This window comes from Myodes glareolus, chromosome 9 (genome assembly GCF_982192425.1).
Source record: "Myodes glareolus chromosome 9, mMyoGla1.1, whole genome shotgun sequence".
Lineage (NCBI taxonomy): Eukaryota > Metazoa > Chordata > Mammalia > Rodentia > Cricetidae > Myodes > Myodes glareolus.
The window spans coordinates 43,596,040-43,616,305 of record NC_142034.1 but is presented as its reverse complement, the minus strand read 5'-3'; the positions used below and the strand labels follow the sequence as shown (position 1 = coordinate 43,616,305).

The 20,266-nt window shown below is 51.6% G+C and overlaps 1 protein-coding gene and 2 non-coding genes across 4 annotated transcripts in view; 1 reads left to right on the top strand and 2 right to left on the bottom strand.

Moving 5' to 3' along the window:
- The window catches only part of Rab11fip4 (RAB11 family interacting protein 4), a 112,078-nt gene that overhangs the window by 45,737 nt on the left and 46,075 nt on the right, over positions 1–20,266 (top strand). The gene's annotated exons all lie outside the window — the stretch shown is intronic.
- On the bottom strand, positions 1,237–1,343 carry LOC146893172 (U6 spliceosomal RNA). Its single transcript, XR_015003941.1, has one exon. It is a non-coding gene; the product is annotated as a U6 spliceosomal RNA (small nuclear RNA).
- On the bottom strand, positions 4,761–4,868 carry LOC146893173 (U6 spliceosomal RNA). Its single transcript, XR_015003940.1, has one exon. It is a non-coding gene; the product is annotated as a U6 spliceosomal RNA (small nuclear RNA).

Below are 20,266 nucleotides of genomic sequence, written 5' to 3'. Positions count from 1 at the left end.
TATGAAAGGAATAGTGAGTGATGTCATACTATCAGCTACACAGTAAATGTTAGTTGCAGTGGGAGAGGCTTTAGCCAGGCTGCAGAGTGAGGGCTCCTTCAGGATAGTCACACTCCATTGCTGAGAGAAGTCAGGGTGAGAGAGCTCCAAGCAGGAGCAGGGCAGAAGGCATGGAGGAATGCTACTTACTGGCTTGCTCTGCCTGCTTCTTCTGTACCCCAGGACCACCTGCCCAAAGATGGCACAGATCCAGTGGACTGGGTCTTCCCACATCAATTACTGATCAAAACAATGTCCCACAGCCAATCTGATAGAAGAATTTTCCTGTTAAGATTCCCTCGTCCCGTCCCAGATATATCTAGGTTTGTGTTAAGTCAATAAACCAACATACGCATTCAGACGATTCTCCTACCCCGGACCCTCTCTGCCCTTTGTGATCAGGTACTACCACCAGTGCCAACTTCCTGCCCGTCACACTAGGCACTCGTTTCTCTAGTCTCTCTCATCCACGTCCAGAACCTCCCCTGGGTCCCCAAGTGTGTGCCTCCAACACTCAGCACCCTGCCTGGTGCACAGCTGGGACACACTGGCTGAGTGGATGATCCCAGATGGGAAGGTCATCCCTGTGCCAGGGAGGGACTCGTTCCAACCTAGAAACCCAGGAGCACTTAAGAGACCAGGTCAGAGGCCTCAAAATTCACACCATGCCTGGGTGCTTGGGAAAGAAATCTTAAAGAGAGCTAGCAGGAGGCCCAGAACCCCTCCCAGCTACACTGGGACTTTGTTCTCAGACTTTGTCCTGCACATGGGTCCACTCCTTTCTCGGAATCCCTAGTGATAGTGTCCATACTGCTGACCAAGCTTCACCTGTGCCCTCTGCTTGGCCTCACCCTTCGATGCCATAGACGTCGCTGGGGCCGCCGCTCCTCACCGCATCTCCTCCATCCACCAGCGTGCCATTTCCAGCCTGGCTGGCACTCTCACATGCAGCAAGGCCCTCCGGGTTCCTGTCTCCACTTCTCTGCTGCAGTGACAGACAGGACAGACTCGGCCAGGAACGGTGCTCAGCTTCCTGCTTCTCTGATCCGGTCTCTCTCCGTACCTCCCTCTCAGCAGACTCCTGGCCAGAAGCCAGGCCCTGTTGCTGCTGACTATCATTGTTTTTGGGAAGTAGACAGAAGTAAGCCTACTTGACTGGCCTTGGCGGCAGAGTTAATTCATGTTTGTTTGTTTGTTTTATATATGGAACCCTTCACGAATTTGCATGCCAGCCCTGTGCAGGGGCCATGCTAATCTTTGGTGTATTTTTCCAGTTTTAGTATATGTGCTGCTGAAGTGAACACTCGTGTTTGTTTATCTGAGATGGAAGTCTCCCTGTGGTCCAGTCTGGCTTCAAACTTCTGCCTTGGGCAATCTTCCTGCCTCAGCTTCCAAAGTAGCTGTATTAGTAGTAGGTGTATGCCACCATGCTGGGTTCCAAATTGTGATTTTCTTTAATAAAAATTATTTTTTTTAAAGAAGATAATTATTTATTTATTCAGTTAGTTAGTTAGTTTTTTGAGACAGGACCTCTCTACTATGTATCTCTGACTGTCCTGTAATTCACTATGTAAACTAGGCTGGCCTTGAACTCCCAGAGGTCCTCTCTGAGTTCCTCTGGAGTGCTGGGATTAAAGACACTACCACTCTGTCCAGCCTGAGTGGTAGTATTTTATTTTTTTTTATGTGTATGAGTATTTTGCCTGCTTTTAAGTGTGCCACATGTGTAGTACTCACCAAGGCCAGAAGATCGCATTGGATCCCCTGGAACCATAATCTCGGTTGTAAACTGTCATATGGGTGCTGGGAATTGAACCCAGATCCTCTAGAAGAACAGCCAATGCTCTTAACCACTGGAGCCGTCTCTCCACCCACCCACCCACCCCAAAATGTGAAATTAAACTTGAGAGCAAGGCTTTGGGGCCTGAGTATCCTGGGTTCACCTCTCGATCCTGTCCAATCCTAGTTGGGCTGACAGCAAAATCCCTTTATCAGTATTTTCCCTTGCTACCTGGGAGTGGTTATCGGTGTGTTTCTCCAGGAATACCTGTAGAACACAGCCTAGAAAATGCTGGAATTTCAGATTATAAAACAGATTTTAGTTGGCTGATATCTTTTGCCCCAGGGGTGCTGGACTCCAGTGGTGGCCAGTCCTACATCCCTGACCGCCACCCACCCTTGTCCCCCACCCCTTTGTCAGCAGCTGCTCCTGCTGAACTGGGAAACTCAACCTTAGGCCTTTCTGCAGGGTGGGGACCATCTGATCCCAGGGGAGAAATGTTTAGAGGGCTCCTTAGAGGTAAACAACTGAGCTCGTTTGGTTCCTGCTACATTCTTATGACCAGGAAAACGAAAATGGCTAAAATACTATGATCTAGCATAACCCTTTGGATCTGTGCAGGCAGCATGCTAGGGCCTGACCCCAGGGCCTCTGGTATGGAGGTGCAAGACCTCCACCGCCAGGTTAGCCCTTTGCATGCCCTGGGAGGAGGAATGGTCTCTACAGGAGGGTTTTCTCTACTCTCCCAGACCCTCTGTCTAGAGCCCTCAAATTAAACTGACCAAAGAAATCTCAATATCGCTCAGTCTTTCTCTCTCCCTCTCTCCTCCTCTCTCTGCCCTCCGCTCTTCTCTCTCTTTCTCTCCTCTCTGCCCTCCCTCTGGTCTCTCTGTATATGTGGTCTCAGTCTCTGCCCGCCCCCTACCCACCCCCACACACTGTAGCTAGCCTTCAGCCTGGAATTTGCTTTGTAGCCAAGGCTGAGGATCTGCATTCTTGCTGTTCTCTCCTTGGCATAAATTTACATATTCATGTCGTCACTCCCCTCCTCCTCTTTTTTAACTTCTTATTTTTCTCTGTTTAGTTTTTGAGATGAACTCTTACTATAGCCTAAGCTAGGCTTGATCTCCTAGCAACCATCCTACCTCAGCCTCCTAAGGTCTGGGATTGTAGGCATGAACCGCCATGCCTGGCTCAAGTCTTCTTCATGATGGGTGATGTCTGGCCTGCTTCTCCACACATGATGTCTGCTCTTTCTCTATTATCTTTAACTCAGAAGAATCTTATATCAGCCAGGCATGGTGGTGCACACCTTTAATCCCAGCCCTCAAGAGGCAGAGGCAAGAGGTTCACTGAGTTCGAGACTAGCCTAGTCTACAGAGACACTTCCAGGACAGCCAGGGGTAGACAGGGAAATCCTGTCTCAAAACAAAACAAAACAACCCACAAAATAATACTATGTTAAAGTAGCATATTTGGGGAGGGAGGTTAGTTCCTCCCAGGTCCTTGCCTCAGTCTCTCTCTAAGACCCTTCATAGAGAGACCTCCATGTCTACCTGAACTAAGTCTCTTGGCCCAACAGTGTAGGAAGCTGAGTATCTATTCTGCCTGAGGACATGTCTTCACACGGCTGCCTTGCTCACCCCATGCATGCCTTGCCCCAGCACTGTAGTTACAGGCTTCCTGCCAGAGGGCTCTCCTGAAGCAGTTGTGTGCTTGAGGTTTACTTACTTTTGTTTTGCATGTATGGGTATTTCATTTGCATGCATGTCTCAGTACCTTACATGTGCAGTGCCCGAGAAGGGCAGAAAAGAACATCGCATTCCCTGGAAAGGGAGTTATGAATGGTTTGAGCCACTGTGCAGGGGGATACTGGGAACCGAACCCCGGTTCTCTACAAGAGCAACAACTGCTCTTATCCGTTGCTCCAGCTCTGCAGCTTCCAGAAGGAAGTTTTTAATCTAAGCCAAAGTGCTGTGAGGATGGGTGGCGGGTTAGAGGCATGTTGTCAGTGTTGGGGCTGATGGCAGGTGGCTGCCCTTCCACCTGCAGGGCCTCTGTCCTGACTGTAGGCAGGAGCTCAGCTCTGGGTGACATGGGACACCTCAGGAAGGAAGTAGAGCCTCCTCCTTTAGAGCTCCCGACTCTCTCCTGTCCTGCTCCAGGCTTGGCTATCTGGGCTCTCTCTTCTCCATCCCATCCCCATCACTCTATGTGAAGCGCCCTGTGTGGGGTTGTGAGTGGTAACTCCCTGGTAATTGCCCCTGGAACCTTCTTTATGAGCTGGATCTGTTATCTGCTCAGTCATTCTGCGCTAGGCTTGGCACCCATCTTTGCTGATGAACCCTCGTCAGATGGTGAGACTCACTCCAACGAACACGAGTTCCCCAGCGAGGCCTGCGAATCCACGTGCTGTCTGTCAGTGTGACTGTTGCCCTCCTTTTTCTCTGTGGCTTATTTTTATCTTGTTGGTCCCACTATGAGTGTGTCTTTTATCGTAAATAATTTTACAGATGTCAACGGGAAAAAAATTCACAGTGAATTCTAATTAAGGAAGGAGAGACTGTATTGGAAAAGGAGTAGGGAAGTCTTCAGCAGGGAAGAGGTTGTTGCCATAGGGATGAGACTGGACCTGAATGGCCAGCATTAGCAGGGGCAGCTGGGTTTGGGTTTCCTTTTGTTTTTGAAGCTAGGTCTCAAGTGGGCCAGGCTGGCCTGGAGCTCACTGTGTAGCCAAGGATGGTCTTTTGAAACTTTCTTTTTTTGTAAAGTACATACTTTTATTAAAAATATGGGACACTTGCCAGGCAGTGGTGGTGCACATCTTTAATCCCAGGACTCAGGAGGCAGAGGCAGGTGGATCTTGGTGAGTTTGAAGTCAGCCTGGAGTGAGTTCCAGGATAGCCAGAGCTTACACAGTGAAACCCTGTCTCAAGGAAAAAAATAAATGGGACCCTTAACGAATTTGTGTGTCATCCTTTGCACAGGGGCTGTGCTAATCCGCTCTGTATTGCTCCAATTTTAGTTTGTGTGCTGCTGAAGCGAGCACCCCAGGACCGTCTTAAGCTGGTCCTCTCCTCCCTGCCCCGAATCCTAGGATTGCAGACATGTACCACCACACCAGAGCTTCATACACGCGAAGCAAACACGCTACCAACTGATCTACATTCTCAGCCAACTTTTATAGGTTAGAAGAGGCCCTGGTCGGGTAGGTGGCAGGGTCACAGAACACTGTATCTCTTAGGTTGACTTCTTAGGATGGTGGGGGTGTGCTTGTCCTGCTCAAGTGCAATTTAGGGACAAGTGCTTTGTTCCAGGTAAAGAATGAGAGCTTGAAGCTTGGAAGTGTGGCGCCTACTGTCCCTGGGACAAGCTTACACCCTCTGCAGAGGCAGGACCAGCCTCACTGGACCTCTGTCCTGCTGTCCCATGTTCATGAACTGAACGGAGAGTATTGTTACAGAAAGGGGCTAGCCCATCCCTAACCTACAAGAACAGGAGGGTCCTTATTACAGGGCCTCACCCTGCATCCTCCCCAGGTGCTATGGTTTGACTTCTATGCTATGTCCAGGTGCTATGGTCCCTCTCCCCTGACTACTGCCTCCCGTTTCCCCCGTGGGAAGTTGAGAGAGGTTACCTCATAGCCCCCCCAGGAGACCCAGAGGGATTGCTCATGGCTGTCCCCTGAAAGAAGCAAGTCAGAGGCCTAATGTCTCCTTTCTGGTCAGGCCTCACTCGGTCACCACACACTTATGCAACTGCTGTCTCCTTCCTGTCTCTGCTTCCTCACCCACTCGCCCATCCCTCTCCATCCTGTCTTTCTCTTGTTTCCATCTCAGCACAGGGCACCTTCCCTGTGAGGCCAGGTCTCAGCAAGAGGCAGATACAGGACAGGGTGGGCTGTTGGCATATTTGCAGCATAAACTAGGTGCCCACACTGCCCATGGCCGACCTCTGACTGCCAACCATCCTTTCTACTTAGACTACACTCAGTTGTATCCACTGTGAGGAAGCTGAGACACTGACAACTAAGGCGCTTGTCTAAGGGAAGGGCTTAGAGATGCCTGGGCTGTCACAGTTGTCTGCACCCAGGACTCCTGCTAGCCGGTTCCCTTCCACTTATCCTGTGGCTTCTCTGCATCCCAGGCCCCTCCTCGCCGCTTTGTCCCAGCCTGGAGGAGCTATACTAAGAAGGACTTGCAGAGCTTGTCCTGGTCCCTCATCAGGAGCACGTTGTTGCTAGGAGACAACCTGAGCATCACAGGAGCCCCCAGGTTGAGCGATAAAGCAGAAGAATGTCCCCCTAAACCCGCTTTGCTGGCATCACCTGAACACAGAGGTCCTGACCTGGAGATCTTTGTCTGGGTATAAATCAGGGAACTGTGAGGTGAACATAAATAAGAGACACCCCAGAGGGCTGGAGAAATGGCTCAGAGGTTGAGAGACACCCCAGAAAGGGCCTTCTCTACAGGGAGCCTGAAGATGATCTGGGCCTCTTAGCCTTCGAACTTCATTGTATGTATTTATGTGAGTGTGTGTGTGTGTGTGTGTGTGTGTGTGTGTATGTGTGTGTGCTCGTGTGTACAAATGGAGGTCAGAGGACAAGTTGTGGAGTTAGTTGGTTCTCTCCTTCCACCAAGTGGATCCTGAGGTCAAACTCTGGTCATTGTTCTTGGTGGCATCTCTAATCTGCTGAGCCATTATGCCTCTGCACTTTGAATGACCCTAGGCACCCTAGGAACCTCCCATCTGGAGGAGGTTCTTTACCAACCTTCTAGGCTCTTGGAACCCCTTTAGGCCCCAGAATCTTTGCTGTAGAAATGCAAATCCAACTGACTGAGGGTGTGCCGTGCAATGCTTTTGGGTCTTAGCTGCCACTTCCTCCTCTGGGGAAAACAAAACTTGTGATGACATTGTGGGTTTGGTTGACAGCTTTTACTCAGAGACCAAAAATACTTGGCCCCACACTCCCAATTGGTCACATGTCTGTTCCCGCCATCTAGAGTTCCTGGGCTACACAACCACAAGGAAGAACTAGTGCAGCGCTCCGTAGGCCGCCCCTGGAAGTTAATGCAGCACACGACCTGTGCAGCTCCTAGGCCCAGCCTTTCTCATGATCATTGTCTGGTTATTGTGACAGCCGCTCTGCTGACTTCCTTTCCCCTCTAGTCTTGATTAAACCTCTCCTCTGTGTCATTACCCCAGGCCTTCCCTTAAGCCCTTCTCCTTCAGCTCACTGTGAACATAGTCTACACATCCAGGGATGCTGGGAGGAGAATCCTGTCTCTGAGGTGGGTAGGCTGTGTGGTACTACGCAAACTATTTTTTCAAACAGTATCCTTATTTGAAAAATAGCTATAAAATGCTTATAAGATTATAATTGTTTTTATTGCTGTTGGTCTCTAGATTCAGGAGGTCAGGGCTATCTCTGGTTCATGTCTGTGCCTTGAGGAATGACACACTAGGACTGGGTGACTTTGTTGAAACAATGAAGGGCCCTGGGCTGTACCTTTGACCAGAGCTCATTGATAGCTTGTATACAGAGTCTAGTACCTGCTCCTACCTGATACTTGCTGTCTCTGGCAACAAGATCCTTCCATCTGCAAACTGGTGCTCTCTCCCTCTCCTAGGTGGCTCTCCTATCTCTGCTGTGTTCCCTGGAAGCAGGTTCCACCAGCCTTCCCCTCACCAGGACACTCCCGTCTAGGGCATCCTCTCTGGAGAACAGGGACACTTGGACCATTGTTCTTGTGATTCCTGAGATCACTGACTACTCAGACTCACTCCTGCCTTCCATGTGCACCTTCCCAGAGGAAAATGAGGCAGGTGCCACAGTGGCACGGGAGGAGGACGGGATGATCTCCTCAGGTCCTGACCAGTGTCTAAAGCCTGACTAGGTTAGGGGTAGGGTACTTCAGGTTCTTGTGTAAGGCACCCATTAGAAAAAAAATCTGTCTTTGAAGCCAGGCGGTGGTGGTGCACACCTTCAATCCCAGCACTTGGGAGTCAGAGACAGGTGGATCTCTATGAGTTTGGGTGTGTGGTACGGGTAATTCCAGCACTGAGGCCCAGACCAGGAGGTGGAAAGTTCCAGGCCAGCCCATGTTAGGAACCAGGGACTTATCTCCAAACAACAGCCAAACGATTAAGTAAATAAGTAAGTAAAGCCGGGAGGTGGTAGCGCAGGCCTTTAATCCCAGCACTTGGGAGGCAGAGGCAGGCGGATGTCTGTGAGTTCAAGGCCAGCCTGGTCTACAAGAGCTAGTTCCAGGACAGGCTCCAAAGCCACAAAGAAACCCTTTTTCGAAGAAAAATAAAAGTAAGTAGTCTTTGGGTCAGATGGAAAAGCAACACTGGAGACCCATGTGGACACCTTGGCTTTTGAAAATGGCCCTGAATTTAAAGTCCCCACCCCAGAGGTAGAGGTTAGGCAGTAAAACCCCTCCCCAGCCTGGCCTGGCTTCTCCTCACTGTCTATACCTCGAGCACCCCATGGACCCTTCAGATAGCCCCTAAAGCACACAGCTAAAAAGCACTACGTGACATAGGATACTTCCGGGAATTTGACTATACCAAGCATTCTGGGAATCCTTAAGAGATTGGTTTCCTCAGCACAGAGCCCCTCAGAGTTGTGACAAACCAAGCCCCTCTGGACTGTCCAAAGGAATGGGGAGGTGGCACTTGACCACTGGAACACACATGGGACATGTATAGGCCTTGCCGCTCCCTGCTCCCTCGTGACTTGTACCCATCCATATGTGTGTCCTGGTAGCAAATTGGACCACCCACTCAGTCTGAGCTGCACAGATTCCTACATTCTGACCTCCAGACGATTTATGCATGTGCCCCGTCTACTGGATGTGCTGGTAGGTCTCACACTGGGCTCATTTGGGGAACCTTAAAGCCTCTCAGATTTAATTGGTCTCCAGTTTGACCAGCCATTGGGAGTTTGCCAAGCTGCCCTGGTGGTTTTAAGGTGCAGCCAGCTGTCTGGTTGCATGCACAGTTCTCAGCAGTGTGTGTGTCATGTGAGGGGTGGGGCACACGTGCCACGGTACATATGTGAAAGTCAGAGAACAACCTTGGGGAGTAGGTTCTTTCCGCCTTTATTTGGGTACCAGGGACCAAACGCAGGTCTTCAGGCTTGCATGGCAAGCACTTTTACCGGCTATTTTGTTGGCCCCTTAGGCCCCCTTCCCACAAAGCCTTGGTTGAGCCTGACCATGAAGTTAGCTCTGTACTTTGCCGCTGCCGTCTCGGGGTTCCAGTAAACTGTCCCCAGAACTGTAAAGCTCAAGTCGTCAGGGCAGGAAAACCGTCCATCGGGGCAGGGTCCTCTTACAAAACAAGCACCCTTCGGAGGGAGACCCCAGAGTTCCAGAACTTGGTTGGAGTCTTGGAGTTGCTGGGGCTCTTAGGTCAGCACTGATGCAGGAGGCCTGAGGTGCTCAGCTGGTCTGAGAGCCACAGTCCCTGAACCCGCTCCGTCCTGCAGAGCGAACTGCGCTTACCTTTCTCCTGGTCCATCTGTTTCTCCTTACTAGACCCCAAGCCTGACAGCCGTCCCATTGTGCCTTCACATGTGTGAATATGGCCAGGAGAAGCCGTGTCGTGTCCTGTGCTGTCAGTGTAAGGGACTCCCGGCCTCCTATGGCCTGTCAAGCAGTACCTCGCGAGCACAGCTAGCGGCAGCCTTCCCATCGCGTGGGCCCACTCCTCACAGGGCAGCTGCTACTGTCAGGGCTATTTTATTTGTATCCCTCCCTCTGGGAGCTTGTAATCAAAGGGCAGTGTCAGGGCCGCAGCTTGTCACAGGGAGCAGAGATGATGGCCACTATTCTCAGCCAGACTCTGGGAGGGAGTCAGGGGCGGGCACCATTTGGGCAGTGGTTAAGATTTTCATCTCTTAGAGGGGGACACAGGTTGTAGAGGACCTGCGCCTTCTTCAGCATTGCTCCCTTAAACTCTGCTCTAGTTCAGGGTCTTCCCCTGGCCTGTGACAGCATTGTCCTCACAGCTTGCCTGATTGAGTGCAGGTTGCAAGCTCCATTCACTGTCCCACAATCCTGGGCGGACTTGAGAAGAGAATGCTAGGACGCTCGCTTGGCTGACCACAGGTTTAGGGTCACAGCTGTTCCCACCCCTGCCCCCAGGTCCATGCTCCCCAGTCCTGCAGCACGGTCAGCCCCCAGGCTTTCCAGCCCCACCAGTCAGCTTCCACTCTCAACTCCGAGAGTCAGCCAGCAGCACAGCTGGCAGTCCTGGGGAGGGGACAGTTAGACACCCCATACACGGTTCGCCTCTTTGCTGCCCCTAGTTTTGTGACTTCTGTTTTCTCACCTGCAGAAGGAGGGTGGGACCACCTCCCTCCCTCGGTGCTGTTAGTGAAAGCGTTATTGCAAAGGTGAGCTTTGTTAAAACAAATTTTAGCAGCCAGGATGTAGCTTATTGGTAGAGAGCTTACTTAGCGTTCACGAATCCCTGAGTTTGATTCCTAGCATGACATAAACCAGGCCTGGCGCATTCTCAGCACTAGAGAAGGAGAAGCAAGAGGGCCAGAAGTTCAAGGCTCCACACACATAAAATAATTCAAGACTATCCTGTGCTACACTAGATACCAACTTTAAATTTTTAATTTGAAGAAAGGATTTATTTTTATTTTATGTGTTTGGGGGTTTTGCCTGCATGTGTGTTTGTGTGTGTACCATGTGTGTGCCTGGTGCTTGTGGAGGCCAGAAGAGGGTGTCAGATTCCCCTGGAACAGGGATTACAGCCATTTGTGAGCTGGGAATCAAATGTAAGACCTTGAAAAGTGCTCTTAACCTGCTGAGTCATCTCCTAAGCACCAAAATGTTAATCTTAAAAAATTATTTTTTTTTTTGGCCAGGCGGTTGTGGTGCACACCTTTAATCCCAACACTCGGGAGGCAGAGGCAGGCGGATCTCTGTGAGTTTGAGGCCAGCCTGGTCTACAAGAGCTAATTCCAGGACAGGCTCCAACGCTACAGAGAAACCCTGACTCAAAAAAAAAAAAAAAGTATTTTATTTACTTATTTTGAACTGATTTTTGTGTGTGTGTGTTTGTGTGTGTAGCCTTGGCTGTCTTGGAACTCGCTCTGTAGACCAGGCTGGCCTCGAACTTACAGAGATCTGCTGTTCTTTTGGTGTTTTAAAACAGGCTTTCTCTCTGTAGCCCAGGCTAGCCTTGAACTGCCTCAGCCTCCTGAGTTGCTAGGATTCCACCTGCCCGTTGAGCCTGTTGTGAGGTGGAGAGAGGTGGAGAGATTTTCCCAACGTTACTCACCCACTATCTGGTGAAGTTATTCAGTCGGCTGCCCTTCTGGCAAGCGGCCCCTATGTGAGTGTGAGCCACCGCACCCCTGCTAGCCAGCTGCAGCTCAGCTGGCGGTTTAGCACAGCTTGGCCGTGAAAGACCCTCCACACTCCCCATCTTCTCCTTGCTGGCCACACACACACCGTGGGTTCTGATAAATTCCCAATCCCATTCGTCAGGCGGAGCCTGCTAGAGAAAAACAGGTGGCCCTACAGAGCCCCTGCACTCGGCTTCCCAGGGGGCTGAATGTCCCTCAGGGACACAAGGCCCCATGGGAAGCTGCCACCCTCAGTCTAGAAAACCGGCCGTTTGTTATGCTAATGTGCGCCGACACACAAAACTTCCCCAGTTTCTGGAAGAATTCACACTTGGAATCTTTGCCTTTGGTCTAAGCGGCCTGTGAACCTCACCCCCTGTCTGGCGCTGGGTGGGTGCCACCAGGACCCTGTCCTTGTCTTTGCCTCAGCTCGGAAAAGCTGGGGCTCCTAGGGTCTCGCTTTCTCCCTCTGCCTTCATTCTCTCCTCTGGCTGGCTCTCGTGCTGTATTTGTGGAGGGCCACCTTTGTGAGCTCGTCCCTGATGGCCCTCGGAAAGGGCTTTGTGTCCTGTCTCTTTGGGTTGCCCTTGGAGCGTCCAGTACTGCACCCACTGCCCACTGCTCTCCCCATCCCAGCTGCTCAGGAAGGGCAGCTCCTTTGCGACCTTTTTCTCTGCTTTCATCCCCGCTGTGACGGAATGGGTCCAGAGGTCAGTGGCAGCCAGCTCGGGGCCCATTCTAATGAAGGAAATTGAATGCCTGGGCAGCTGAACTGGCCCCTTGCAAATGGCCAAGGGAGAGCCTGCCCTCATGGAGAGAGTGTGCCAGCTCTTGTTTGCCCCAGCCTGGTATTCTTAGACACCGACTGGGCCATGGGGCCCCAAGGAGGGGCCCAGGAAGGGGAAGGTGACAGAAAGCCAGTTTATTTGGGGTAAGTGGTGCCTTCCATGGCATAGTGCCTTCAGAGACTGGAAGAACATACAATACGTCTGGGGTGGGAGTCAGGGCTCAGATCTAGCGGGGTTCTGATGCCAAACTCTTGGGACTCTGGACTTGGGACCCTTCTGATCAGAGATCCTCCCACCCTCTTCACAGAAGGCTACCCAGCTGCAAAGGCACTCCTTGGGCAGCCGCATACTAACCGTATCCAGGGATCCTTCTGCTGTGCAGAGTGGAAAGGGCTTGGGAGATAGGTAGGCTAGCATCCTGGCCTTGCATGTCCTCTGGTGGGTGTATAGCAATGGGAAGAATGGTATATCCTTAGGTACATCCACATCGGATGGGACCGGAAGCTCTTTGAAGGCAAGGCATCGCAGCATAGCCTAGTTTTGCGCAGGAACACACTGGCAGGGCCCCTCTCCAGCACTTGAAAGGTCTGGAGCTGAAGGTTGAGGAACTTGCACTGAAGACGCAGCCAGCTGCACCCTGCCTGGTGGACCAAGAAGGATGGAGCAGGCTGACTAATACCAAGCTCCTTCCAGCCCCTGCAGTCAGCCTCTGGGAAGCGCTCACTTTTGTCATCCTCATGCCTCCAGCTGCCCTGCCGGGGTGGCTTTGAACACACACAGCACCCTTCACCTCTGCCACCTCAGAAGGCTATGATATTCTGTGCTCAGAGCAGCACCTGGCCTTCAGTGAGCCCCAGCAAACAGTAACAAAGGAACAAGCCTCTCCCTAAGGTTCCCATGGGCCAGCAAAGGGGAAGTTGATAGTAGCTCTCCTGAGGTACCATGAGAAAGAAGCTTCCTAGCAGGTAGACAGGACAGCAAGCAGACAAGGCTGTTCCAGCCACCAACCGCCCTGTGTTTGGAACCTGACCCTGAATGCCCCTTCTATGAGCAAGATGGCTTAACAGTTAAGTACAGTTGCTGCTCTTACAGAGAACCTGAGTTTGGTTCCCAGCACCTATGCTAGGCAGCTCACAAGTGCCTGCAACTCTGGTATTAGATAGAGGGTGTAGGGCGCTTCTGGCCACCTCAGACACCAGCACTATGCACATACCCACACACAAACACACAGACACATAATTAAAAGTCATAAAAAATATTTTAAAGGTTGAGGCTAGGGTGTAGCTCAGCGGTGGAATACTCCCTAACATGTTTGAGACCTGGGCCTTGATGCCCAGCACCATGGCAAGAGAAGGTCGGCTATGTATAGAGAACAGAACGGTTCCCAGGAACGGGTGCGGAAGTGGTGGGGAGAGGTGGCAGACAGCCTGTGGCCGGAGCTGACGGGAGTCAATCTTAGGGACTCTGCTTCAAGAGTAGAGTTGCTTTCAGGACGGTAGGGTTGTGTGATTGATAATACCTCTCCCGCTGTGGCTGTGGCTGTGGCTGTGCTATAGATGTGGCTTACACATGATATACATTTTTAAAATTTGTGTTGAGAGGTGAGTAGCTTGGTCTACAGTGGTGACAGCGTTGAGTACAGACTCAGGACCTGCTGAATACAGACTCAGGCTGAGAAAGGCTGGCCACTCTCAATGAGCTCTGGGTGAATGCCTGTGTAGTTAGCTAAGTGCCGTGGGAATGGGGCTGAGGGACATTGCAGCTTTCGGGGAAAACTAGGCGTCTGGTATGTGGACATGTTCCCTTTGGATGCCTCTCAGATACTGGGGCCATGTTATCAACAAGTGGAAGCAGGCATTCAGATCCCTGTGTGTTCCAGGCCCACATTCTCCTGTCTTCAGAAGTATGTGCTATAGTAAGCCCACGCCACGACCACCCTTGGATCCCCCTGCCTTTCATGGCTGGCCAAGAGAGTTACAAAGCTTCTACCTCCTTGCTTCTTTTTTGGACCACTTGGCAAGACCATTCCTGCTCTGGGGCCCTGTCAGATCCCCGAAGTCCTCTGCCTCCTGCTTTCCTTCTACTTTCTAAGGTCTGATGGCTAGGACACCCCGACAGCTTCCTGCAAGCATCTGGGTGCAGGGGTCTGGAGCTCAGGGTAGAGGTCCAGGCTGGGCATCAACACACAATGGGATACAAAGCCACAGGTCAGACAAGACACCCCATCCCCAGGGAAAAAGAGAAGGACAGGACCTGAAGCCCTAGGCAGACCACATCCGAACTGAGGCAGGCACAGGGGGAAGTCTGTACCTCCAGGGGGCTCAGGTGTTGAAGATTTCTGGGTCATTGCAGAAGTCGGTATTCGCGGATTCAGGGCTGCTGGCAACTTTCTATAGAGTACAGCCACCGCCAGTAGTGAGAGGGGCCGGACATGGTGGTGTGTGCCTGTAATTTCAGCACTTTGGGAAGCTGCACCAGGAGGGTCAGGATTTAAAAGTCCTGTGTTAGCCAAACAAAATGAAAATAAAATAAAACAGAGGCTGGGGGTGTAACTCAGTCAGTAGAGCGCTTGGCTAGTGTGCCCGAGGCTCCTGGGTTCGACTCTCAGCACCACATAAGACTGGACACCGCAGTGCATCCCTGTAGTTCTCACACTCAGGAGGGAGCAGGAGCCTAAGGAGTGGAAGGTTTATCCCAGTTACATATCCAGTTTAAAACCAGCCTAGGATACACGAAGCCTCAAAAGCAAACAAATGGGCAGGAGAGATGGCTCAACCATGGAAGACTTAAGGCAACCAAAGAGCAAACAGAAACAAAATAACACCAGAGGACTGAGCTGCTGTCTGCCCTGCCATTCAGGTGAGAGCCCCAAGCTGAGGGACTAGGTAGGTCCAGGTAGTCGGCAACTGAGCTGTTGGGGGTTGTAGCCTGAGCAGAGTGGATACCAGGGGGGCGCCTCACCTCTATGAATGTAGCCTTGTGGTTAAGTCGGGAAAGCAGGAAGCCTGACCTGAAAACAGCTTCTTTTTAGGGCACCCCACCCCCCAAAGGGCCTCCTCTGGGCGCAGCCTCTCCAGTTTCCACCTTAACACAGTGGCTCAGTGTCCCGAGGCCAGGCAGGCGGCTTTGCTTTTCCTCTGCTGAGCCTAGTCCTGGCAGAGAAGTCACAAAGAACTTGTGTGTGTGTGCCGAGAGGAGAGAGGCCAGTCCTGGTCCCCACACCAGCCTATCCCTCTGTTTATCCAGGGATAGACTGGGCAGGCCCAAGTGAACTGGTGGCCTTGGGCCCTCCTGGAGTTGCTCCAGGCTCTCTGCTTCACTGATGCTGGGTCCGGGCCTGGTCTACAGGCCTGTTGCTTTCATCTGCCTGCTGTGGCTTGGGGGTGTTTTCCACGGGTGTGATTAAGGAGACAATTTTGAGGGATTTGTTTGCTTTCAGAGCGGAATTATAAGCCTTTTAGCGTCTTCTGATCAGAAAAAACAGTCTATCCAGCAGTAGTTGTTTGGGTGTGTGAGTGTGCGCATGTGCGTTTTCCTAAGACTAATGACCAGCCCCCTGGAGAGTCCGTCCCTTGTGGAGGATCTCATTTTGGGCTGAGAATGAAGCAGATAGCTAGAAAGGGCAGGAACATGCTAAGGGGTGTCAGCCTCGTGCAAGAACCCAGCCCGCACGTCCATTCATGGGACTGAGGAGGGGCTAAAAGTGGACACAGCTGAGGTCTGTGTGGCCATGTCCCCAAGACTGGAGTGAGCTGCACCTAGTGAAAGGCCCCTGGGCTGGACAGTGGACTCCTGCTGTACAGGTGACAGGGAGCGAAGCGGAAGCCTCCCTGGCCCAGGCAGATCAGAGGCAGGTCTCAGCTCCGTCCCCAGGTCTTGCCACGCCACTCTTCCTCATCCAGTGACAGCTGTGGGGTCGCTGGTGAGAACGAGAAGCATGGGGAAGGAGGCATGCAGCAGACGGGATATAATTGGTGGTTCTTGTTAAGAATCAGCTGCTGGAGGCTGGGTGTGGTTGTCCACACTCTTTAATCCCACACCTGGGAGGCAGAGGCGGGTGATCTCTGTGAACTAACTGGAGGCCAGCCTGGTCTACATAGCAAGTCCCAACTACAGAGAGAAACTGTCTCAAAACACAAACAACAATACTGAAAAAAGGAAATTATCCTCACTGGGGTCCTGACCTCATGGGACAGAGGGGTTCTCCCAGATCTGTTCTGGGAAAAGGCCTTTGGGTCTTGAAGGAGGTCTCTTTAATACGCTCAGCTGTCTCCTTTCAAATGTCTTGAAGCTGGGCATGATGTCACAAGCCTACACTCAGGAGGCAGATAACAGGATCACCACAGGATTGCTGCCAGCGTGGGCTACACTGCAAGACTCTTTCTCAAAAGGCCTGGAGAGCAGGGCAGTGATGCTTCCCAGCGCTCGGGAGGCAGAGGCAGGCACAGCTCTGTGAGTTCAAGGCCAGGAGTGAGTTCCGGGATAGCCAGGGCCGTCACACAGAGAAACCCTGTCTCACAAAACAAAACAAAAATAGCCTAGAGATAAGCATCTTAGGAACCTTCCAGAAGGTTCTGCTAACCAGCACTCTCTGCTCTCCAAGTGTGTAAGTGATCCTCTGTCCCAGACTGGCGTTCAAAGACAGCCAGGGTTCCAAAAGCTACAGAGAAACCCTGTCTTGAAAAACAAAAAACAAACAACAAAAAAAGACAGCCTCGCCACAGCCTCAGATCTTGTGCCTCAGGCTTAGAGATCTCGACCCAGGGAGTCATCCTCACTTGACCAGACAGGAGAGTGGGGAGAGTCGTTCCCTGAAGGTCACAGCTCAGTGGAGTTCTGCAGGTAAACTGGAGCTTTCCCCTTGGTAATAAAGCAACGTTCTCAGTCTGCTCCCGTCACCTCCACCAAGCTTTGTGGTTATGGGTGAGCCATTTCTTTTATGTAGGCGTCAATTTCCCACCTATTTCCTCTTTTTTTTTTTTTTTTGACAATACCACCCCTTTTGAGACTGTCTATTCCCCCCCCCACCCCCCACTTTGTTCTTGAAAAGTAGGGACTGAACCTAGGGCCTGGCACATTCAAAAGGTAAGTGCTCTATATTGAGCTACACCTCAGCACCTTCTGGCTCTCAGTACTTGGCTTACCCTGGGGGCCATTGTGTAGCTGAGCCAGGCCCAGAGACCACTCACGTCTCACTAGCCTTACACCCCTGGGTGGCTGCACAGAGTCCTTGAGGACCCATATGCCCAGCCCTGGCCCTGTGGTGGGTTGCTGATGAGAGAGGGGCAGAGGTGAAGGAGGCCTGGCCTCTGCCAGAATTGTAGCTGAAGGGAAAGAGGTTAGCAGCGGCCCCTGATGATGGCCGAGTAACAGCTGCCCAGGCAGCAAGGAGATACACAGTGACCTTTTCCAGCCGCAAAACGAAAATTGCCTTGATCCTGGGGCTGATAATCTTTGCACCCCAGAGCCTCTCTATCTACTCCTGCGTTGTCGCCCCCCCCCATTTCCTCCTCCCTCCTCTTCCTCTTATGTGCTGGTATCGCTGTTGTTTTTTTTTTTTATTTATTATGTATACAATATTCTGTCTGTGTGTATGTCTGAAGCCAGAAGAGGGCACCAGACCCCATTACAGATGGTTGTGAGCCACCATGCGGTTGCTGGGAATTGAACTCAGGACCTTTGGAAGAGCAGGCAATGCTCTTAACCTCTGAGCCATCTCTCCAGCCCCATCGCTGTTGTTTTGAAGACAGGGTTTTAGGCTGTAGCCCTAGCACTCAGGACTAGTGAGTCCTGACCCTGACCCTTTTCTTCAGTGCACAAGCTTGCTAGCCTGATTTCCCTGGTACAGTGCCAGTTCTGGTGCACCCAGGTGAGACTTTGACCTGCTCTCAGCTGGACCCACAAGACCCACAACAGCATCGGACACATAGGACTTCTTCATCCGTTAGGCAGGAGTGAAGGAACAATGATGCCTTCCGCCGTGATCACAAGCTCCCCTTCCACAGACTCCCCTGAACATTTTTTTACCCAGGGCCATGAGCATCTGTCTCTTTCTGTTTGCATTAAATTGAAAGCAGTCAGTGGGCAGTGGTAGGCTCTGAGTGATTCAGCGAGCAGGGCGGGTCAGGGACCACTGCTTCTACAAGTAGGCAGTGAATTGATCTGGGTAGGGTGATCTATCCCGACTACCCCAGTCTAGGGGAAGGGGAGAGGTGAGTCTGGGAAGTGTTTACACTGTCTGGGTGTGGTGTGCAGTTGCCTGATGTCACCAAAGAGAGGGAAGGACGTTCCCTCCTAGTCCTTCCAATTCTGAATCAAAAGGAACCCTGTCTCTCTCCCTTCCCCAGCCACCTCTTCTCTCTTCTCGGGTGACTGTGTGACTCAGAGATGTGTGTCAAAGAGGAAGCCTGGCTTTGCTCACCGTCATCCCCTCCTGTCGGGTTTGAATGACTAAGAAAACCCACTCTTCACGTGGGCACCGGAGCTACAGGCCCAGCATGGTGGCCTATGCCTTTAGTCCTAGCACTTGGGAGGCAGAGGCAGGCAGCGCTCTGTGCATTAGGGGCTAGCCTTCTCTACATAGCACATTCCAGGCAAAGCCAGCTAGAGTTACATAGTGACACCCTGAAAAAAAAAAAAAGAAGAAAGAAAAGAAAAAAAAAAAGAAAAGGAAGAAAGAACAGAACATGGAGCTGGTGTCCTGAAGACTTGATCCCACCCTTGTGCACAAGGTCCAGCCAGACATTAGGAGGGGCCTGATCTGAGGACCTGATGGCCACAGAGGACAGGTACTTGTTGCAAGGTCTATCCCTGGGGTAGCATAGGGTGTGGAGGTGGAGGAATCCCCACAGTGCTGTCCAGCCCCAGCTTTGCAGGGGAGGCTTTGTGGACCTGGGAGAGCTGACCAAGGCTTGGGAACGGGAGAGAGGATGGTTCTGCTTCCCAGGGAGAGACTGGGCTCAGGCTTCCGGAGCCTCTCAGGTTTCCTGACAGGCCACTGCCCTTTAGGCTCCGGCCGGCCTGCTTGTTCCGCTCTCCTTTCCCTAGGCCACTGTACAGTCATGATGCAGCCTCTGTGTTCTGGGACTGGAAGCTGAGACTTTGGTCACAGCTGACACTTTCTAAGTGTGTGCGCTCTAGGAACCTCTGAAGAGAGGTGACAGGAGGAGCATGTGGTACAGTCCCAGCAGGCTTTGCTGCACAGCCGCACGACTGAACAGGAGCCATGTCCAGGGTGTGTGTGTGTGTGTGTGTTGACAGAAGCAACCCACTCATGTGGCCCAGCGTGACTGATGTTGACAGTTCTAGTTAGTGACTGAAGTCCATCATGGAGAGACTGAAGCTAGGGGGGGGAAGGGCAAGCCTGGCTAAGATCCTGCCTGTCACAGGTGGACTGGACAGCAGGGAGGAGCAAAGCCATTCCCGACTTGGGGTTGCTTTCAGGGTGTGGTGAGCCTGGAGGAGAGGTGATAAATGTGACCTCACATGGAAGACCATATGTCAAGTAGACAGAAGCGAAACTGAAACTCTTTTATTGCTTTAATCTTAAGAAATGTCATTGGAGCCAGATGTTGGTGGCACATGCCTTTAATCTCAACACTCAGGGAGGCAGAGGCAGGTGGATATCTGTGAGTTTGAGGCCAGACTGGTCTATATAATGAGTTCCAGGACAGCTGGAGCTACACAGAGAAATCCTGTCTTGGAAAGAATATTAATTGGGGAATGGTGGTGCACACCTTTAATCCCAGCCCATGGAAGACAGAGGCAGGTGGATCTCTTGTGAGTTCTAGGTTTAACTGGTCTAAATAGTGAGTTCTAGGACAACCAGGGCTATGTAGAAAGAACCTGTCTCAAGCTTTTTTTTTTTAAGAAAAAATTTATTACATTTATTTAGTGTGTGTGCAGGGCAGAGGACAATCTGTGGGAGTCAGTTTTTCTCCCCTCCATCATGTGGGACCCAGGCAAGTGACTTCACTGGATGAGCTGTCTTGTTGACCATTTATTTATTTACTTGTTCGTTTGTTTCCACCATAAGTATGTGTGTGATGCTGGGTAGCATGTGCCACCACGTGCCTACTGAAGGCAGAAGGCAGCTTTGTGAAGCAGGGTTTATTTTCCTTTTAAAATTATGTGTATATGTATCTGTGTGTGGATATGTCCACGTGAGTACCGGTGCCCTCAGAGTCTAGAAGAGAGCATTGGATCCCTGGAGCCTGAGTTACAGACAGTTGTAGGCTTCCTGATGCAGGTGCTGGGAACTGAGCTGGGGCCCCCTGCAAGAGCAGAATG